Source organism: Equus caballus, chromosome 11 (genome assembly GCF_041296265.1).
Source record: "Equus caballus isolate H_3958 breed thoroughbred chromosome 11, TB-T2T, whole genome shotgun sequence".
Lineage (NCBI taxonomy): Eukaryota > Metazoa > Chordata > Mammalia > Perissodactyla > Equidae > Equus > Equus caballus.
Window position 1 is genome coordinate 31,597,740 of NC_091694.1, and position 21,453 is coordinate 31,619,192.

General features: G+C 43.3%; 1 protein-coding gene and 1 long non-coding RNA gene across 2 annotated transcripts in view; one reads left to right on the plus strand and one right to left on the minus strand.

The window, feature by feature from the left end:
- Positions 1–553: 553 nt before the first annotated feature.
- LOC106783365 (uncharacterized) lies at positions 554–21,315 on the minus strand. Its single transcript, XR_002811536.2, has 3 exons — positions 21,178–21,315; positions 19,725–19,812; positions 554–689 (listed from the first exon to the last, which is right to left on the minus strand). It is a non-coding gene; the product is annotated as an uncharacterized lncRNA (long non-coding RNA).
- AKAP1 (A-kinase anchoring protein 1) overlaps positions 21,276–21,453 on the plus strand; it is a 33,512-nt gene continuing 33,334 nt past the window's right edge. Inside the window, exon 1 of the mRNA XM_070227452.1 lies at positions 21,276–21,439. The gene's annotated coding sequence lies outside the window, so the exon portion shown is untranslated. The remainder of the gene's footprint in view (positions 21,440–21,453) is intronic.

Sequence of the window (21,453 nt, forward strand, 5' to 3'; positions counted from 1 at the left end):
GTTCCTTAAATGGCTACAGCGGCTTTCAGCTATTACTGCTTGATGAGGGAGACAGATGGGTCTGCTGATACAGGAAGAAGCTGAAAGGGGGAGAGGGGTGGGGCTGGGATGGCAAACAGCTGTGACAAGTGCCCTCCGACTGGAAGGAAGCTTTTCCAGGCCAGAAGTGTCTGTACCTCGAGTGCTTAGCATGGTGATGGACACAGAGGCGGTGCTCAGTAAAGGTTTGCCGAATGAATGCAAGAAAGAATATGTTTTTGGCCATCAAAGCCATTTACATAGAATTACCTCCTAGGCCCCTAATAAACATCTGATTGCCTGCTGATGATATTTTTTTTATTTAGGTAAAATATATTTAGCATAAAATTGACCATTTTACCCTTTTTTAAGAGTATAGTTCAGTGGCATTAAATACATTCACATTGTTGTGCTATATACAACGACACAGAGATTAAGAAACCAACAATCCCTTTCCTCTCTAAACTAGTCAGCATTAGAGTTGGTCAGGATGGCCTAAATTAAGCTGTGGGAACAAAAAACTCCAAAATCTCAGTAGTTGAAAAAAATAAGGTTTATTTCTTTCTCATGCTATGTGTCCGTCACAGGTCAGCTGGGGGCTCTGTTCCACGTTACTCTCACTCTGGACACCAGGCTGACGTGAGAAACACTAACTGGAGTACCGCTGGTTGCTATGGAGAGAGAAAGAAGTGGGAGAATTTGTATTGGCTCTTAAAATATCTGCTCCCATGTCATTGGTCAAAGCAGGTCCCGTTCCACATCTAACTTCAAAGAGGATATGGAAGTATACTCCCATCACGTGTCTGGAAAGAAGGAAACAGGATGTTTGTGAAGAGCGTGAGAATACTACACGACTCTTTCAGTTGCAAATAACATAAACCAAATTTTAATTGGCCGAAGCAGAAAAGGGAATTTGCTGACTCACGTAAGTGTAGGGATTGTTTGGCTTCAAACACGGTTGGATCTAGATAGTCAAAGATGTCTTCAGTGCTCCATCTCTCTTTTGTCTGGTCCTTATTCTCAGCTAGCGGCCTCCCAAGTCACGACAGAAACAGCCATCAGAAAGTTTCACAATTATTTTCCATCAACTATAAAAAGGAGAGTCTCAGGGCAGTGTGGTGGCATAGTGGCTGAGTTCGCACACTCCGCTTTGGCAGCCCGGGGTTCACTGGTTCGGATCCTGGGCATGGACCTACACACTGCTCATCAAGCCATGCTGAGGCAGCATCCCACATAGAAGAACTAGAAGGACTTACAAGTAGGATATACAACTATGTACTGGGGCTTTGAGGAGAAAAGAAAAAATTATTTATAAAAAAGGGAGAATCTCTTCCCACTCTGTTCCACAAAAGTACCTGGAATGATTTCCATTGGCCTAGATTGAGTCACATGTCCATTCCTGGTCCACTCTCTCTGACTCTGATTAGTCTGGCCTGATTCAGGTGCCCAGGCTTTTGGAGCTGGGAAGTGAGTCAGCCCCACTTGAAAACTGTGGATGGATAATGGGGGAGGGTTGTCTTCTCCAAATGAAGAGATGATTCCATTACTAGAAGAAGGGACACTGGGCAGGCCAAAACAAAAGATATTCATCGTGTTCTCTCTTCCCTTTTGTGGTGGGTCAGATGCACCTGTGATGGAATCCTGTTGGAATGTGTGACCCCAGGCTTATACCTGCTACCACCCTTCAATTTATGCTCAAGGAAAGGCTAGGGCTTACTTCTCTGAGCAAGGTGTGGTGGGGAGGAGCTGCTTAGAAGTGGGCTATGGAAGAGGAATGATCAAAGATAAGTTGAGATTGGAGCCCAGAGAGTGAGAGAGCAATAATGCCACTAACAGAAATTGAGGGATGAGAAGGAGAATCAATTTTGGAGGGGAGAGTTGAGCTCTACATCTTGAATTTGAAATGACTGGGATATGCACGTAGAGCAATCCACAGGCATTTGGAGCTGCAGAAGCATAACTCTGGATAAAGGGGAGAGCTAGATATTGACTTGAAAATCATCTGATGATAAGAGGTAGGCTATCCGGAGGCCTGAGACACCTGAGGGAGAAAAGGAAAGAAAAGAATGTGGTCTTCCTTGGGAAATATCCCCAGCTAGTGGGTGAGACAAGGAAGGGGAGCCACCAAATGTGACTGAAGAAGATTGGTTATAAGGATGAAAAGGAGATAAAGGGTAGTTTCTACTTCTCAGAGATGTCCTCAACTTGCCCAGGGAAAGGATGAAAAACACTTTCCATGTCATTTCCTCTGACCTCACTCTCACTTCTGATTTTCCTTCTTTTGATCCCGGATTGTATCATTATATCTCTGTGATCTACAAACACCCCTGCACATCCATGTATATGATGATATGCTTGATTATACTTACATTTGTTTCTGTATGTCTTTTGATTGTCAGTTGCCTGATTCACCTACTACCTGTTGATCTATCCCTGTTTTTACTCAAAAGATTATTAGAAGATGATGCTAAGCGGAAGTCTTATCATATTGATTAAAAACCTGAGCTTTCTCAGCAGAACTGGGCTCTAATCTGTGATGTCACTTACCACTTTTGTGGCATATTTTAAATTACTCAAGCTCTGAGACTTAATTTCCTAATCTGTGAAATGGGGATAATGATATCCACTTCCTAGAGTCACAGAAATGACTAAATGACATGACTTAATTGGAGCTCTTAGCATAGTGCATGGCACATAAAAGTAGCTACCATATATTGAGAATTTATTTTCAATAATAACGGTAATAAAGCAGAAAATTTGAAGCCATGAAAAGCCTTCATAATATTGTTGATTAAAAAGGCAGACTGTCAAATAGCATTTACAATATGACCTCATTTTTACTAAAACACATGCACACACACACACATACACACACACAAACACAAACACAGGACTGGAAGGATATATAGCAAAGTGTAGCAGTGATAGTATGGGTAGGATTACAGGTGATTTTTGTTTTATTATATTTTACTTTGCTCATCTGCAGTTAGCTGTATGTTATTTTGCTTATCTGTGATTCCTGTAGTTTGTACAATACATAGCCACTCCTTATGGAATAATAAGAAAACATGTCTCTATAAAAGACAGAGAAACAGTGAGTGATTTTTCTGCAAGACCCAGCAAAGCTGAACTCACAAGATGCCCTGGGGTGGGTAAGGTACCAGCTTATTTCGTCAGGCTTCAGTTGTCCTATTTTTCCGTGTGTTTGTTTTTTCACTCTCCCAGGCTGTCTTTGAGGAATGGAAGTACTGCTCTCAGGGAAATCCCACCCCACAGACTCTAGGCTCTTCTGGACATCAAAGAGCCTGGAGCAGTCCATCCCTTATCTGGATGTGGGCACAGATTGCCACTAAATTCTTCCCTTCGCAGCTACCCTTGAGGGTCTGTGGTAATAGAAAGGAGCAGCGCTGTAATGCACGAGAAATCTTCTAAGCGACTGAACCCAGAATGTTACCATCTGCATGTACTTCTTATTTTTTGGATCAGCAGATGTACTGCTCCAACAATTAGGGACAGCTTGCATCCCACGGTACACAGTGGCTGACAAATGGGGAAAGCACCTCAGAGGCTGGGACATGAGGGGAAGGTGGGGGCTAATTCATCCAGCAGATCAATCATTTGAATAATTAATATGTGACTTCCCTAACTCTTAATAGCTGTAGGAGTTCACACAGACCAATGGCCTTTAAGTAATTAGGCTTTGAGAGGGGAAGATTAGCATAAACTTAAATCTCTCTTCACTTCCCACAAGACTGGTACTCACAGTTCTCAAATACCAAATACTGGTGACCTGGGAGTCTGGAGGGTGGGAGAAAGGAGTAGGATGGTTTCCTCAGCTGGTAAAAGAGTTCTGAGTATTCTGAGTTCGCCTGTGAGGCCACTCCGCACACATGCTTGGTTTAGTACGTTTCACACTTTCAGAACTCTGTTGTAGCTACACACGTGCACTTGATCCTGAGACGCGCTGGTACATCAACAACGGGCTAGGTAGGTTGAGGAAGAAGCTGGGGATTGGGGTGACCAGGGCTTGGCAAACTGATGTGGCTGCACAGCGAGTTCCAGGAGGCTCTGAGGATCCACACCTGAGGAAGTCAGATCTGGTGGGTGGCAACCAGGCTTCCTGCCAACGTTTGTTGGGCCCAGGTAACAACACAAATAGAGACTCATGTACCATATGTCTAAATAATTAAAGTGTAAAATCAAGCTAGCAAACGGTTAAATAAAACACATCCTCTCTGCTTTAACTAGTTTCATCACAACAAAGAGAACATACTTTCATGACAACAAAATAAAAAAAATCCATAAAGCTGTGGTTTTTAAATGAGTGAAAGCCAGCAAAACAGCAAATACGATTGAATGTAATTATCACTGGAAATGTAAACTCAGGGAATATTAATTTCAATTTCCTTGGGTTTTTTCTTTCTGGTGGTTCATCAATATATATATTACTTGTTTCCATGACTTTTAAAATCTAATATATTACTTTTATAATAATAAAGAAAAAGAAATATACTACTTTTGATTATAGTTTGTAATATAATCTAATTAAATTGAGTAAGATTTACTTCTAAATATGTTGTGTATGAGTTCTCTTACTTTAAAACAAATTAATAATCTCATTTTGCATTCTCCATTCTATATGGTGATCATCTGATGCATTTTTAAACCTATATTATGTGTTGAATATTTTCGCATCACATTTTGAAATAATTTCTACGAAACCTAGAAAATTTCCATTATTTTCTGTAAATTTTGAGCTGTCATTGCCACAAAAAGCATCATGTTTGATTAAGTATTGGAGATAAATTTTATTTTATAAGGACATCCTACATCATATAAGAACATCATTTGTCTCTGTTGAATACTATTTTTGTTTGGCCCTTTATTCAGTCTTTAAAAAAATTAATTCTAGTAGTCGTGTATGCATTTTTTTTTGTGTGCACAAGTGATATTTCACTTTAGTCAAGAACCTAAGTGTTTCCAGGCACAAACACCTTAACTGGCCCAAACTGATCTTGTGGACTGGTTATAGAACTCTGTCACAGCAGTAATAAAATATTTGCTACCTAGGATGTAAAAACATATAAAAACTATTTCTACAATTTCTTTCTCTATCTAAAATAATTTTGCTGTAAAATTAAATACTAAATTTTCTGCCATGTTCAGGCAATGGAAAATTGTAATCATTAATTTGAATTGAATTGCATTTTGCTGGGAACATATTTATGCTGTCAGAATGTGACAGCCATTTTTCAGGATCTCTATCCAATAAGCGTAGTAAAGCTCCAGAGGTTTTTCGGTTTTCACATTCAATTGCAGCTCTTATAAATGCAATTTTCTTCATATGCTAATGGACAGGCAAGAATTGCATTTGGCTTTCTGAGTTATGACTTTATTATGAATAATTCTTTTGTTGTTTTCATTGTTTTAGTCAATAATTAAGTCTGCATTTAGTGAAGAAGATGAAGTTGCAGGAATTTCATCCGAGGTTTCAAATTGTGGGTTGGAAGATATTTTTGTTCATTTTCATTTGATTAGTAGTGAAATCTTTATTAAACAAAGAATGTGTAAAGTCCTGTCTGCAAACTTTAAGTGGGTCACACTCAAGAGAAGTCTGCCCCTCCCATTGTTTCCAGTTTTTAGACATTTAAGAAGACTATGTTCTATTTCATTTTCCTTCAGCCTTTTTCTTCTCTGAGCTCCACTTTTGTATTTTCTATCTCTATGGTGATCTTGACTTGTACTCATTTTCAAAATTATTTAAATAAAGCTGAAATTAATATCTAAATTGTTGGAAAATTTACATCTTATTAAAATTTTTATAAAGAACTATAATTCTAGCATTCAATGTGCATCTAGTTGATGATTCATATAATGTTTATATAGTGTTGCATCAAGACCTGCATTTATACAAATCTGAGTTATATGAGTTATGTAATGTTACAAAATATTCCTTAGCTGTCATTTGCAACTGTTGCAAACACCAGAACTATGCACCACTGGGAAAAGATACCTTGTTATGCAAGAATCTACTGCATTCATGCCAGCTGAGATGAAAGATTTGACAACTTAATAGATTTGTCTTTTTTTCTTAAGTGCTTCCTCCTCCTTGCACTCTGAAGCAGTGTCTAGCTCTCTGTTAGCAGCACTGCAACTTAGAAACCTTCATGCCATTAGATTTCAGTCCTTTTTGTTCCAAGGACATAGGGCGAGAAATGTTAACAAAGCAATTTCTTAGGACCTCAACAGTGTAAGTGATGGGAACAAATGTTTAGGGTTTATGGAGTGTGCCGTGCCAGTCCTGAGTGCCAAATCCCCACTGACGGGCCCCCTTACATTCCCTCATACACCTGTTGTGTGTGTGATATGTGGGATCCTCCAAAGCTCAAGGTCTAACCCCCTTTGCCTGGGTTAAGGGCAATAGTGGCCAATTTGGTTGTTGTCTTAGGAACTAGTGAGAGATCTTTGCAGAGTAGGATCCCTTTGGGAGTGGGGATCTCCCAGACTAGAGACTGGGAGAAAGGAGCCACCCCAGGGGAGATTTGGGAGAGAAGGCAGAGGCAGATAGACCATGAGGCTAATGAAGCTTAAGCTTCAAGGTCCCGCCCTTGCACAGATTGCTCCAAGACCCAAGCCTGATTTTGTGTTCTTTTCCTTAAAGCTGGCCCCCAGCTCGCAAAACTTAAGGTTGAAAGACTTAAGGTGGGAAGCCAGGGCCCAAGCTAGACAGGTTCAGGGTGATTCAGGGCAGGTGCCCTTCCAGCAGCGTCCAAGAGTACTCAACAGGAACCAGGGGCACTAGAAGCAGAAGGTCTCCGCCACTCAGCTGGGTCTCACAGTGACATCAAAAACTGCGGTAGCGAGATTCATACAAATCTCTAGAGCAGTGCTGATCCGTAGAAATATAATGCAAGTCACATGTGTAATTTTAAATTTCCTAGTGGCTAGGTTTAAACAAGTTAAAATAAACAGGTGAAAGTAATTTTAATAATGTTTTTTAGGTAACCCAATGTATCCAAGACATTAACCAAGTCCTTAAAATCTAGTGGGTATTCTACACTTACAGCACATCTCAGTTCAGACTAGCCATGTTTCAATTGCTCCACAGCCCTATGTGGCTAGTGGTTACCACATTGTCAGCACAGCTCTAGATAACCCCTCAGCCTCTACCGTCCAGACAATGCTGGCTGGGGCACTGTATTAGTATCCTATTGCTGCTGTAACAAGTTACCTTAAATTTAGCAGCATAAGACAACACAGATTTATTCTCTTACAGTTTTGGAAGTCAGAAGTCCAAAATGGGTTTTACTGGGCTAAGATATGGGTCAGGCTGCCTTCTTTCTGGAGAAACTGTTACCTTGCCTTTTCCAGCTTCTAAAGGCCGCCCACATGCCTTGGTTCACGGCCCCACATCACTCCAACCTCTGCTTTGTAGTCACATGTCCTTGTCTGACTCTAACCCTCCTGCATCTCTTCTATAAGGACCCTTGTGATTTCATTGGGCCCACACAGATATTCCAGGATAATCTCCCCATCTTAAGATCCTAACTTAGCGATACCTGCCAAGTTCCCTTTACCACGTAATGTAGCATATTCACACATTCTGCGGATTAAGATGTGGACATCTTTGGGGGGCATTATTTGGTCTACCACAGGTATTTAGGAGAGGCTTTGAGGCTTCGGGGGAAAGTGTCAGGGCCTCTAGCCAAAATAGGGTCAGGAAAAGAAGGAATAGCTCCATTTTGCCCGGAGTAAGAACAAGAATGAGCTGAAATTCCATTGGAAGAAAACTAGAGGAAGCTGAAGGTGTTGTTGAGTCTTAAGGGGAAAACCTGGCTCACGGTTATCCCAACTAGCAGCCTCTCCCGTTTTGTTTTTGTTTTTTTGCCATTTAGGAAACATCACAGTTATCAGTCCTAGAATAGAGCTTCTCCTCCAAGGACCATATTCATTCCACGCCACCCCCTCCCCCACTATCTGCTACACACGCACACCCCCTTAGGGCACAAATCAGAGGCAGGACTCACAATATGCTCATGGTAGAGTGGATCTTTTAAAAATTAAAATCCTCATTGAATAAAAAATTAAAATATAGGGGCTGGTCCCGTGGCTGAGTCGTTAAGTTTGCGTGCTCCGCTGCAGGCGGCCCAGTGTTTCATTGGTTCGAATCCTGGGTGTGGACATGGCACTGCTCATCAAACCACACTGAGGCAGCATCCCACATGCCACAACTAGAAGGACCCACAACAAAGAATATACAACTATGTACCGGGGGGCTTTGTGTAGAAAAAGGAAAAAAATAAAATCTTTAAAAAAAAAATTAAAATACACTTCATTTTCTTAAAAGAATACTACTAAAACGGGACAATGGGCTCCTGACCAAGGACTCAGCAGTAAATAAGTCAGAATTGTGGTAAAAATTCCATCATAAGAGGGGCCAGCCCGGTGGCATAGTGGTTAAGTTTGTGCGCTCTACTTCAGTGGCCCAGGGTTCGTGGGTTCAGATCCCAGATGCAGACCTAGCACTGTTCATCAAGCCATGCTGTGCCAGCATCCCACATACAAAATAGAAGAAGATTGGCACAGATGTTAGCTCAGTGACAATCTTCTTCAAGCAAAAAGAGGAAGCAATCTTCCTCACATACACACACACAAAACATGCTAAGAGAAAAGATTATAAAATCTGCAATCACCTAGAAGAACAAAAGTGTGCTGCTCCAACTTCTGCAAAATGGACTTAGATGGACTCTGCACAATGATTACACAAGGAGTCCAATGAGGAGTAGAGTGCATGGAAGTGCCATTGGATCATATGTTTGAACTACAGCCCAATTTGATGGCTATCATGTAGTCAGTGATAACCCCACTCAACTTGTTAGAATTTAGGATGGCTCATAGGAGATGATTAATGAGCCAAGCTATCTCACTGATGCCTTTATTTTCTCTTGGTATATTTCCCTGCAGCAAGCAGAAGTATTTAAAAGTATTTCCTTGACTCAGTACAACCAGTGTTCAATGTGTTATTGGTAATGATGGTCATCCTAGCCAACCTGCTCCAGAGCATTGAAGAAACAAGGCACATTGGAAGGGGTGGGAACCTGACACTTGACACACCCCCCCAGGGTATGTCCTGGGAATGCAGCTCACAGGTGTGAGTGCTGGGAGGCGGTCTACTTTGGCAGGCAGAACACAGAATCTAGGGAGCAGGGCAATTGATGATAAGCAGTTGTTCAGTAAAATAGGAGGCATCAGGGTCATCTGATATGACAAGAGGAGGATAGAGGGTAGCAACAGAGCAGTAATAAATTAACACCCTTGGCATTCCTGGATGCCACTCACCACTTAAAATACCTTTGAGTGACCCCAAGGATCTGTGACATGCATTCATTTGTCATTTGCCAAGACAGGCATCTTAAACACCTCGCACATGGGAATGAGTTGAGTGAATGATCGGTATTCCATCTCACCTCGACTCTGGTCCTTTGCTCATGGTTGGGCATGCAGCAACATTCCTTAGGTAATTACAAAATAACAATAAGCACAATAGTTTTTTCTTTGGAACAGAAAGTCAGCTGCTGCCGCCGGTATCAAACTAAAGAGAAATTCAACCAGAAAATGAAATACAACTGAATGTCGAACTCAGCCGGGTTGGGCTCAGAGGGATGAACAGGTCCACTTGTCCTCTACACAAAAAAAGAGACTGAAGAAGCTGTTTGAGTATGCACAGAAACTGTCATCAAGGGAGAGTCCAATTTTAGTGAAAGTTGAAAAGGAGGTGAATATGTGGTGCGAGGCTATGCACAACAAACAGGTGACCCTTTGGTTCTGGAGAACAAGTCACCCGCACAAACAATGTAGGGGTTCACAATGGCTTGGGAGAATCTTGCTCAAGCATGTCATGGGTTTGCCGCAATCAGAAATCAAACTTGTAGGAGCTGATATCTGGGAAAGCGCGTTTGCAGGTAGCAGCTGTTGCTCCGGCTGGAGTTCAGAGGCAGGACTCAGGTGGGGCTTGGGGAGCAACGAAGCTAGGCAGGCACTTAGTCCTGGGAGCCCTGGAGGGGATGCTCAGCAGATAATCAAAATGGCATTTCTGGCTCCTGGAGCAAGGCAGAAGCCAGCCAAGAGAACCCAGGGCAGGGGCAAGAAGTCAAAGCTGACCTCGGAGCAAACTTACCTTTGTGCTATGTCGCCAGGCAGCAGACTACCCATCCTTAACCTTCCTGTTCTAAAGTTGGAATCAGTCCTAAAAATTATGGCAGGGCCAAGCCTACAGATCTGAGAGGAGGATCGAAGGTGCTTAGGTATAGAGAAGAGGGCTGCAGAGCTAGGAACCTGGGAAGGTGTGAGAAAAATCGCCCAAGGAGAAGCGCAGCTGGCAGCTCGGGGTCAGACTGCTGCAGAGGCCCCGGTCAAGTCAAGTATGGTAGCATCTGGTTTTCCTTCTTTACAGGAGAACCTTTACAGGAAGTTCTCAGTGTGTGGCTGCCTGGATAAAGGTTAGGGCAGTTTGTACTGTGCCAACTTGAATAACTTGGGATCTACATTTCCCAGAGTTCTCTCCCTGTACAGGTCCAGGCAGGAGTTGGTCCAAAGAGGAATGTGCGCGAGACAGAAGGTGGAGGTGGAGCAGCAGCTGTTGCCTTCTGAAGACTGTTGTGGTTAGAAGTGGTTGCAGATAGACGCAAAGGTGCCCATGGGTTCCAGCCTGTCCTTGTTCTCTCCTCCTGATCTACGTCTTCTTTCCAACTGCTGACCCTCTTGACTGACAGTGGCCCTCAACTCACCACCAGATCCTTGACAGTGATCCACAAAGGTGCTAGCTACCCAGAGGCACAGCTGCCCACTGACCTCTCACGAGCCTTGCCTCAGCCATGCCATTTCAGTGCTGGATGTGCTTAACTTCTATGATTGACCAAATGGTGACCTCTCTTCTGATCACCAACTTTCCTCCTGATCCTTCACTTCCCCAGCTCCTCCCACCATTATGTAAGGTCTCCTTCCTCTAATAATTTCTTTTCCTGTAACTTGTAGTGTTTCAGCTTCCCTGAATAACTTCTGGCTGTGTGACTAGCAGCCTGTGTAGACTCCTGGGAAATTGAAGCTTCCACCTGCTTATTTATTGTGAAGAGTCTTTGGTTGTAAGAGACAGCAAGCCATACTGAATTTATTTAAGCAAAAAAGGGGACCTTTATTGGCTCATATCCTCAACCCACTCAAATGAAGGGGTGACTGGAGCCAGGGGTTCAAAAACTACTGGTCTCTTATCTCTTCTGCTCTTTTCATGTTAGCTTTATTCTTTCCTCCATCGGGAAAGACTGATCAGCCCAGGGTTGGTCAAGTGTCCCCTACCTGGTCCAATCACAGGCCAGAGGAATGAGGCATTGGAACCGACCCAGCCCGGATCACTTGCCCACCTCTGTGACGCAGGGTCGAGTCAATTATCAGAGGAAATGTAGCACAAATGTGGCCACTGGGAGTATTGTTGGGAGCCAAGAAGCTGCCTTCATTACATCTACTGCATTCCATTTTGTAAGTTAAACTGGGCACTTTGGAGCACAAGAAAAGTTCTTTTTAGCTAAGGTACCAAAGAGATATCCAGCAGTTGGAAGACACAAATAGATTGCCTAGGCCGCTCATGGAATCTGATATTACACTAATGTTTAAGAACTTCTTGCACTATACTGGAAACCTTACAAACAACCCCCAGGTTATTATTGGGCATCTCTAGATGGAACGCTAAAACATGTCTCATTAGAGGCTTGCTAAGACAGGCAGAATTCTAACAACGAAAGAGCTAATACCTTCTTCATTTGTGGATATTCTAAGAAACAAGAGAATGAAAGGGTAAGAAGAAAAATGTAAATCTTAATTAGGAAGCAAAAGGAGTGACAGATGGAGACTTACATCTTTACCACATTGAGTCTTCCAAACCACAAACATGGTACCTCTCCATTGGTTTAGGAATTCTTTTATGTCTTTATCAATAAAGACTAAGTTTTCTCCGTAGAAGTTTTGACCATATTTTATTAGACTTATTCCTAGATAGTGTGTATATTTTGGTCCTATTATAAATGGTATTTTTAAAACTAAATTTTCTAATTGTTTGCTATTGGTGTATAGGAAAGCAATTTTCCTTTTGGCAAAGATCTTATGTCTGGAAACTTTAATGAACTTTCTCATTAGTTCTAAGGGTTTGTCTGGAGAGGCTGTTGAATTTTCTATATATTATCTCATAATTTTCACATGAAAGTTAATTTTCCTTAGGTGACAAATACAAATTAAGTAATGTAAATTTAGGACCATAATACCCAGTATTAATTTTTCCCTGCTTTAATAAGTAACATTTATTTAGCTCTTACTGGAAATCACATGGTCTATGGAAGTGTTTTGCAAAGTATGTTCCATCAACCAAGAGAAGGTTTTCATATTTCATATTATATTCTTTTCTTGGCAATTCACAAAGGCCCTGAGAAGTCCTTCAAAGAAACCTCTCTACCTCGGTTAAATCCTGCAATACAAATGTACTTCATCAAGGAAGGAACCCCTTCAAGTAATACCTCTAGCCTTCTGAGGAACTATTTTTTATAAAGAGCACACTTTGGGAAATGATGGTCTCGAAACATAGTCATCATGAAAACTAGTTAACGCCAATACTTTTTCAAAGAATCGACCATCTTTTTCATTATATTCTTTGGAAGCTAAGCTGGGTAGGACAAGGCTCTATTTGGCTTTTTCTTTCTACTCTTTAGTCTTTAACAATAACTCCCTATGACTCAATGCCAGCATTATAAAAGAAAGAAAAATATGCATATTAATCTCATGAGACTATTTGAGACTTCTATTCCTTAGGAAAGGGCCACAGCTGGTCACAGTGGGAGATCATCCTTATAATTCCATCAATACTTTTTGAGTGACATGCAGATGACATTTTTTTCTGCTTTTATTCCTCTTCCTGCTAACCCCTGGCTATCACTCCTATGCCATATTTTTTCCTTACATTGTACAGAACCACACGTATTTATCAAAAGCTGTCCTTTCTGTGTTCTGGATTACGTACAAAGGCTACAAATTTGTCAGAGTACAGCTAAATAAATGGAAATGGAAAAACCCACAAGTAGGAACATATTTTATTAGGGTAAAAAAATTCTAATTATGGAAGTTTTCTTTGTACTGCTATTTCTGATCAGACAGAGTGTTTATTAGATCATTTGACAGGATAATGATGAATGTCTATCTCAGTGGGTCTCACCCTGCTGAACATCAAAATCATTTGTGGAGGTCTGAAAAAATAGAAATACCTGGGACCCTCTGAATGAGAATCTTCAGGCGGCAGCTTAAGCACTTGTACTTTTAAAGGCCCTGAAATTTAGTCTCTGGTATTTATTTTGTGGCTTTTCTTTTTTAAGAAACCATTTTTCCATTTGGGCTTGGCTAAATTTTCCTTCTAAATTTGATTAAAATAATAAAGAACAGGCCAGCCCAGTGGCATAGTGGTTAAGTTTGCATGCTCTGCTTTGGTGGCCCGGGGTTCACTGGTTGGGATCCTGGGTGTGGACCTACACACCACTCATCAAGCCATGCTGTGGCAGCCCCCTACATAGAAGAACTAGAAGGACTTACAACTAGGTTATAGAACCATGTACTGGGGCTTTGGGGAGAAAATAAAAACAGGAAGATTGGAAAAGATGTTAGCTTAGGGCCAATTTTCCTCACCAAAAAACAGCCTGCAAAAAGAAAAGAAAAGAAAAGAAAAGGAGGCCATTAGAATCATCTTTAAAAAAATAAATTAAAAAAGAATATTTTTAAAGAAAACAAATCAATTCCAAACTCACTTTCCAAATGCTAACAAATTTTTTCCACATCTGGCTCTAGTCCTTGTTCATGTGAAGAAATTTTTGAATTCTGAATTTGTCACTTAGCATTTTACTTTTTAAAATTTCCATGCTATCCTATAGTGATAATACTTGTCACTTTAGGAATTGTATAATATCTCAGCAAGTATTTCTTTGTATCATAACTTAGCTTACAATTCCCTTACTATGGGACATTTAAGCTGTTTCTCTCTTTTTAGTTACTCTAGAGAAAATGGCAATGAAGAATTTGATGTGTATGGATTTTGCTTTTCTTTTGAACCAATTCCTTTGGGATAATTTTCTGGAAATCTAGTTATTAGGTCAAAGGATATGAACGCTTTTTATGACTCTTGTTAATGATTACTAAATTGTTTTCCAAAACGTTGAAGAAAATTGAGAAGCCATGCCCCAACTCCATGGCCTAATTGCTGAGGCTCTCAGGGAGGGGCAGGCAATACTAGAGGTCTGTTGGGTGCTTCCAGGACAGACAGGAGTGGCTCCAAACGTACCAGTCGTATCACTCTGCTTAAGAAGAAAGGCACGAAACCTAACAACCTCACCAGTATTAAGGCTCTGCTCAACCATCTCATCTACCGTGTGCAGTGCTTTCTTGCATTCTCTCTAATCCTCAAAATAACCGTGCAGAATTAGATCTTACTGCCCCTCATTTTACGGAGGAGGAAAGGGTGGGAAGAGAGGCTTGGTAACTCACCTGAGGGCCACATAGTGTGTTAGTACTGAAGTGAGCATTTGAACCCTGTGTTTTGCTGCTGCTATGCCACACTGCATTTCATACCACTGGTTCCTGAAGCAGCCACAGAATCTCACCAATTAGATACCTCCTAAGTCATAAATTGGCTGTAAAGTGGAATATGATAATAGAAGTGGTAGGTTTAAAATGTCCTCAATTCTCTACCTCTTCTCCAACTTGGAGGTGGGGTCTATGGATGTTCCCCTTGCATCTGGGTTGACCCGGGGACTTTTTTTGACCAATAGAGTACAGCATGAGTGATGGTGTCTAGGTCTGGGCCTGGATCTAAGACACCTGGCAGCTTTAGCCTTCATCTTCTTGGAGTCCTAAGCCACTATGTAGAGAGGTCCAGATTCCTTGCTGGAGAGACCACAAGGAGAAAGAAATAAATGCTTGGCCATCCAGCTGTTCCAGCCATTGCAGTTGAGGTACTAGACATGTGAGTGACCCCATCTTGGATCCTCCAACCTCAGTCAAGTCCCCCAGCCAACAACATGTGGAGCAGAAACAAACCATCCCAATGAGCTAATAATCAGTGGATGTTTGGGGGTGGTTTGGTATGCAACAATAGATAACCGAAGAAATATATTTTATTTTGGTGAATCTCAAATGCAGAAAGAGTACCAGTGATACATTCAAGCTTCCCTGACCCTAAAACAAGCAGAATGAAACTCATGGACATTTATCACTTCTCATCCCACCTAGTACTTACCTCTGTCACAGCGCTGACCCCGCCGCACACGGTCTTTGCGTATGTTCACATCCACCTTCCCTACCAGATAGGGGTATTCACCTTGGTAACCACAGCACCTTATACGAAGCCTGGCAGAAAATAGTTGCTTACTGCCTATTTGTTGAATAAATCTTGACTTGCTCTTGATTGATTGATGAAAGCACTTGGAATAATAGCTTTTATTTCTTGGGCTCAGCACTGTGCAGAGTATTTTGTATGGATTATCTCATGTAATCTTCACAACAACCCCATGAAGAAGGGTCTGATTATTATCTTCATTTGACAAATGAGGAAACTGAGAAGGTAGGTAACGTTACTTAGATAATAACTGTTCTTTAAGTACTTATGCTGAGCATGGCAATACTTCAGGCTTTGGCAGCAATTAAATGAATGAAGCCATTGCAGTGTGGTGCACCAAACCCCAAGAAGTCTGGTTGGCTGATTGTGTCACGGTAGACAGCACTAGCTCTGTCAGGACTTGCTCCCAACTGCAGGAATGTCATGGAGGGTCATGCAGGTCATGTCCTGCACAAGGGCATCCAGCCCAAGGGCAGCGGCAGCTGAAATCCAGGATGTGCTATTTTACTCTGCTCACCATGGAGCCTGGCACAGGGCAGTATCTGCCTGGGGGCAGGGACACCTGTTGCCTAATTTGCACAATGCCACTGTGTGGGCTAGTGGCAGACCTGGGTAGAACACATTAGTCTGTGGGAAAGTGCAGCGCCTGATCAAACAGGAGACAGAGGTTACTAAGAAACTTCCCAGGTTTTAGAATAAATAGTGTGAGTGAAATGGTTCCAATGGAATGGCAGGGGGTGCGTGGAGGCTGGGAACAATGGAAGATTTGGGTGAAGTGTGTGAGCTCCCGTATTGCTACATGCTCTGCCTCATCACTTCTGGGAGTGGATCATCTTGGCTAAAGGTCTCATCCCCAGGGGAGTTCCCATCTCCCTGCAGTTATTTGACACTCCTGGATCTTGTGGTTTTGGACCATCTCAGCTGCAACGGTGCAGAGAAAGGTATGCAAACTAACAGAAACACTGCACAAAAGGTCATAAACCCCACCCAGAGAGGGCTCACAACAGTTTTCTTATAGAGCCCAAGCAATTCAAGCATCCATATACAGGCACCCAGCATGGTCGGGGGCCTCCTGCGGGGACTCCCACAGTTGGGCCAGAAAGAGATACCTTCCATGGAATAAAATGAGGTAGGTAAGAGTCTCTGATGATTTAACTGCTTCTCTACATGCACGAGCTTGGCTGTAGTTGAAGGACCTAAATTGGTTTGCGTTAGAACTTCACCCTGCCTGAAGTAGTTTGTAGAGTTTCTTAGGCTTAACTTCCAAACTGAAGTGCCAGTGGAAGAAGCTGGGAAGAGTGAAGGGGGCTCTGGGAAATAGCCAGCCATACTGCCAGCCACCCACTTAACAGAACCAGAATTAAGATCTTAACTATACGGCTGGAAAAGTCCCCAAAAGTATGAGGTGATGATGGTGCTGGAGCCTGGGTGGTGCCTATTTGAGGCCCCTTCATCATAGCCACTTGGGTGGGGCCTATGCCCTGTGAAGCCATAGCATCTTGGGTCTGGAGGGGAGGAAGGGGACAGCCACCTTTTATTATCTGCTGAATGACTTCACATTCCTTTTTTCTACCCGGCATCCACGGGTTCAAGAAAGAAGGGCACTGTATCGGTTTCCTAGGACTGCTGCAACAAAGTACCACAAACTGGGTGGCATAAAACAATAGATCGATTGTCTCATAGTTCTGGAGGGAAGAAGCCCAAAATCAAGGTATCAGCAGGGCTGAGCTCCCTCTGAAACCAGTAGGGGACGCCTTCCTTGCCTCTGCCTCACTTCTGGTGGTTTGCTGGCAATCTTTGGTGTTCCTTGGCTTGTGGATGCATAAATCCAATCCTTTGTTGTCACATGGTGGTCTCCCTGTGTGTCTCTGTCTTCACACAGCTGCCTTCTCATAAGGATACCAGTCATATTACATCAGGGGCCCAATCTACCCTACTACGACCTCAACTGAACTAATTGCATCTGCAACGTTCCTATTTCCAAATAGGGTCCCATTTTGAGTACTCAGGGTTAGGACTGCAACATATCCTTTCTGAGGGGACACAATTCAATCTACAGCAGCCATGCTTCTGCTCCCTGGTTTTCTAGGTGTGCCTCCTGCAGCACTAGAGTGAGCTGGTTAATCCATGGGCTTCAAGTCAGATTGCTTGGGTTAAAACCTTGCCTCTGCTGCTGTGTGACTAAAGGCTATAAAACGAGACTATAATATAACAAGAGTATCTAGTTTTTGAGGTTGGCAGAGGATTAAGATAAAGTACTTTGCACAGTGCTGGGCATCAAGTGCTCATTAAGTATTGGCCATTAGTATTGTTTATTCCCCAGCTCTTTCCATTGACTTGTCTGGGAGCAGATCATTTATTCTTCCCTGCAGACACACACAGTCCTGGGGCATAGCCAAGTGCTTCCTCAGTTTAAGGGAATAGGGAGTTGGGTGGAGAGTGGGAGGGGTTGAGTTCCACTTGTTTATTCAGTTAAACTGAAGGAGTAAAGACACTCCTTCACTGTATTGCCTATAAAGGGGACAGTTCATATTTGTGAGCACTGAAAAAGTTCCTTCTGTAGATCCTTCCTGTAGGAAAGGCAGGACATTTCTCAACTATGTGCCCCCTGAAGTTGGAGGCGCTCTCAAGGGAAGACAACTGGGCTGACTTTTTAAAGAGCCTCATGGATGATGTTTTGATGAAATTCCCCACGGCCCTGTATCAAGCCCTCACTCAGCTTTTCACCAGACTCAGAAACTTCACCACGTTGGAGTCCCAGAACTGAAAGCTGAGTCAAACAAAAAACATTCACGAGATGTGCACCAGATGCAGAAAACAAGACAGCCACTTATGTAATTTACAATGACAAAAATCTACCTGTCAGGTGGACCAGTGCCTTCCACAGTGCCTCATCAGAATGTTGCTCGGTGGGTATGGAGTCAGAACGAGGGGCATGAGTTATATAATGTCAATGAATCATTGCGTCGGGTTCTGATCTGACCGTTTCCACTTATCCAAGATGGCAGCTTCTAGATTAGATCACATTGGGGACCTCCTCCCTTAGGTGGGCATGGCCCGCTTCTTTTTTTTTGTCTCCTTTGGGTGCTTTATTATTCATCTCCTTTTGACTGACATATTCCTTTTTAGATATGGCTTTACCCTCTCTCTTGCTCTACTTACCAGATCCTTATTCTTTTTTTTTTTTAACATCAGGATAATATCAGAGAATCTGACAGAAGCTATCCACAACTATTTCTGCAGAAAAGCGCCAACCTTATAAAACCATCTGAACAATTTCATGGGGTTTGTGGATGTCCTTGAAGCTGTTTTATGACTCCTAGCTTAAAATCCCTGCCTTCGGCGGACCTTTGCCCATTTAGAATTGATGTTAAAGTTTAAGTCTAACAGCATCATCTTATTTTCCTCATGGCCAAGTTCTTAGGATCACCTTCCACCCTCACCTCTCTTCTCATTCCTCCACCTTCTAATCTTAAACTAGGGCCACCCCATGACCTCTGAACTGCCCTGACCTGTGGCCACCTCCTAAGCCACAGCTGCTGGGTGGATCTCTGGTTATGATCCCAGCTAATCCTGTGCTCTCGTCTTCTCCCCTTTGACTCCTGTCTTGTACTTTCTCTCATATTCCAGTTACCCCTCTCCTCTATTCTTCCCTCATTCCTTTCATCCTGGCAGGCATTGCCCATGTCCCCACACACAGGATAAGACTGATAATCTCATTTGCCCCCTGCTTTCTGTCCCTCCTTCCCAGCACCACATTCAGAGCCTCATCTCCCTCTTTCTTCTACTCCCTCCCTCTCCCCATTTTTTCCTACCAACGCTTTCCTGTACTTACCCTCCCTGGACATCATTTTCTCAGTTTCTTCCCTGTAGACCATTCCTACCTCCACCACCACCAGGGCATTGTCTTTCCTTAAAATATCTGCTTTTTACATGATTTTCAATACATATTTGTATTTCCCACCCAGACCACTCCTCTGAGGTCCAGACTTGCACATCCAACTTAAGTACTGTTTGCACTTAGATGTCACAAAAACAGTACAAACATAATGGGTCCAAAATGAAACTAATGATTCTCTGCCCCTATCGTCCCCCACCTCAATAAACTGTACCCCATTTCACGTAGTAACTCAAGCCAGAGGAAGCATCATTCATTGTCTCTTTTTCCTTACCCCCAATAACATGATGGAGTCTTGTTGCTACTACTTCCAAAATATATCTTGAGTCCCAAGCAGCCTCTTCATACCCACTACCATGACTCTTAGCTCAGGCCAGCATCATTTCTCACCTGGACCACTGCATCAGCCTCCCAACTGGTCTCCTGCTTCTATGCTGGTCTTTCCCTAATCCATTCTTTCCACAGCAGCAACAGCTCCCTTTTAAAAACAGAAATTATATTATGTCAATCTCTACTTAACTCTCTTTAATGGCTTCCATTCATTCACTAAACACATTTTTACTGAGTGTCCTCCATGTGCCATGCCCTCAATAATGTGTCCTCTCATGAATGTCAGGTAGACAGTATGTAGATAGTGGTAAGTACTATGAAGAAAAATAAAGAAGGGGTGAGGAACAGGGAATTGTGGAGGTGGGGAGGAGGAGTGGTTACAATTTTAAACAGAGTCCAGGGAAGACTTCACTGAGAAGGTGACTGAGTAGGTGACCTTTGAGCAAAGGACATGAAAGAGGTGAGGGAGTGAGCTCTGCAGAGTTCTGCAGAATATTCCAGTTGGAGGGGATAGCAAGTGCAAAGGCTTTGAGGTGGAAGCACGCCTGGCTTGGGGGTGCTGAGCAGAGTAGAATACAATTCAAGCTTTACTATGGTTTATAAGGCAGCCCAGTTCCCTCACTGCCACCCTCCAAAAAACAAAACCTCCTCCCTCTCCCTTCTTTTCCGGTGCCCCCCCCCCCCGCCCCCATTCCATCCACACTGATCTTCTAGTTCACCAGAAGCTGTTTCCTGTTTTTGCCCGTGTTGTTGCCTCTGCAGGACATATTCCCCAGCTCTTATTCCCAAGTACAATTTGCAAGGCCAGCTCCTTCTCAGCCAGCAGGTTTCAGTTTAAATTTCACCTCAGGCCTTTTCTAACCACAGGACCTAAAGTACGTCTCTTCTTGTTACTTCTTTCCTCTTTCCGCTTCCTATTTGTTTCCTTCATGGCACTAATCACACTGTGCATCAGGACTCACATATACTACATGAATTGATACCTAAAATTCAATAGGTAAATAGCATCTCACTGTCCTTTAAATTTGCATTTGACTAGTGAAGCATTTTCCCAAGTAATGGTGAGTTCTTAGCACGATCTCTTTTCTATATTTTGCCCAAACCAATATTCACTTCAAGTCCTTATGTTTTAGGACCGGGCGCAGGCCTGGCCAGCCGGGACCCCACCCACTTGTCTGGGGGCAATTTATTTTCCCAAGTTTCCCGGAGGAGTCAGTGACTCATGGTGATTATCATGTCCTCACGGGAATTATTCCAAAAGCCAAACCCACTTAGAGGAAAGTGTTCCACTTCGACATCACCAAGTTGTGAAAACGGGCACGAACGCTGCGTTGAAGCGGTGCCAGGCACTCCCATTACGCGGTTATTATTAAGCAATTATTAACGGCCACGGGGCTATGCATTACAATGTAAGGCCAGTTACGGGGAAGCAACGGGAGCCCTGCCGCTCACCCGCCCCTCCGCCTTTTCCAGGGGGCCCTCCGTGACGACGCAGGCAGGTGGTCCAACTGACCCCTCCAGTCCGCTCAGAGCCGAGGCGGGAGAACCCGCGCGGGAAACGCGGAGCACACCTTTCTGCTTCCCGGGGTTCCGAACGCTCCTGCCAGGCCCCTCTCTCGAGCCCCGCCGAGATTACAGCTCGTCTCGCGAGAGCACGAGCAAGGCCCGGCTGCGGAAGGCGGCGGCGGGATGCTGGCCGAGCGCTCCACACCGCGCCCCCTCTGGCGCAGCTGGGAGCGGCGCGGGCGGGAGCGGCCGGCGGCGCGCACGCGCAGGTGAGCGGAGCGAG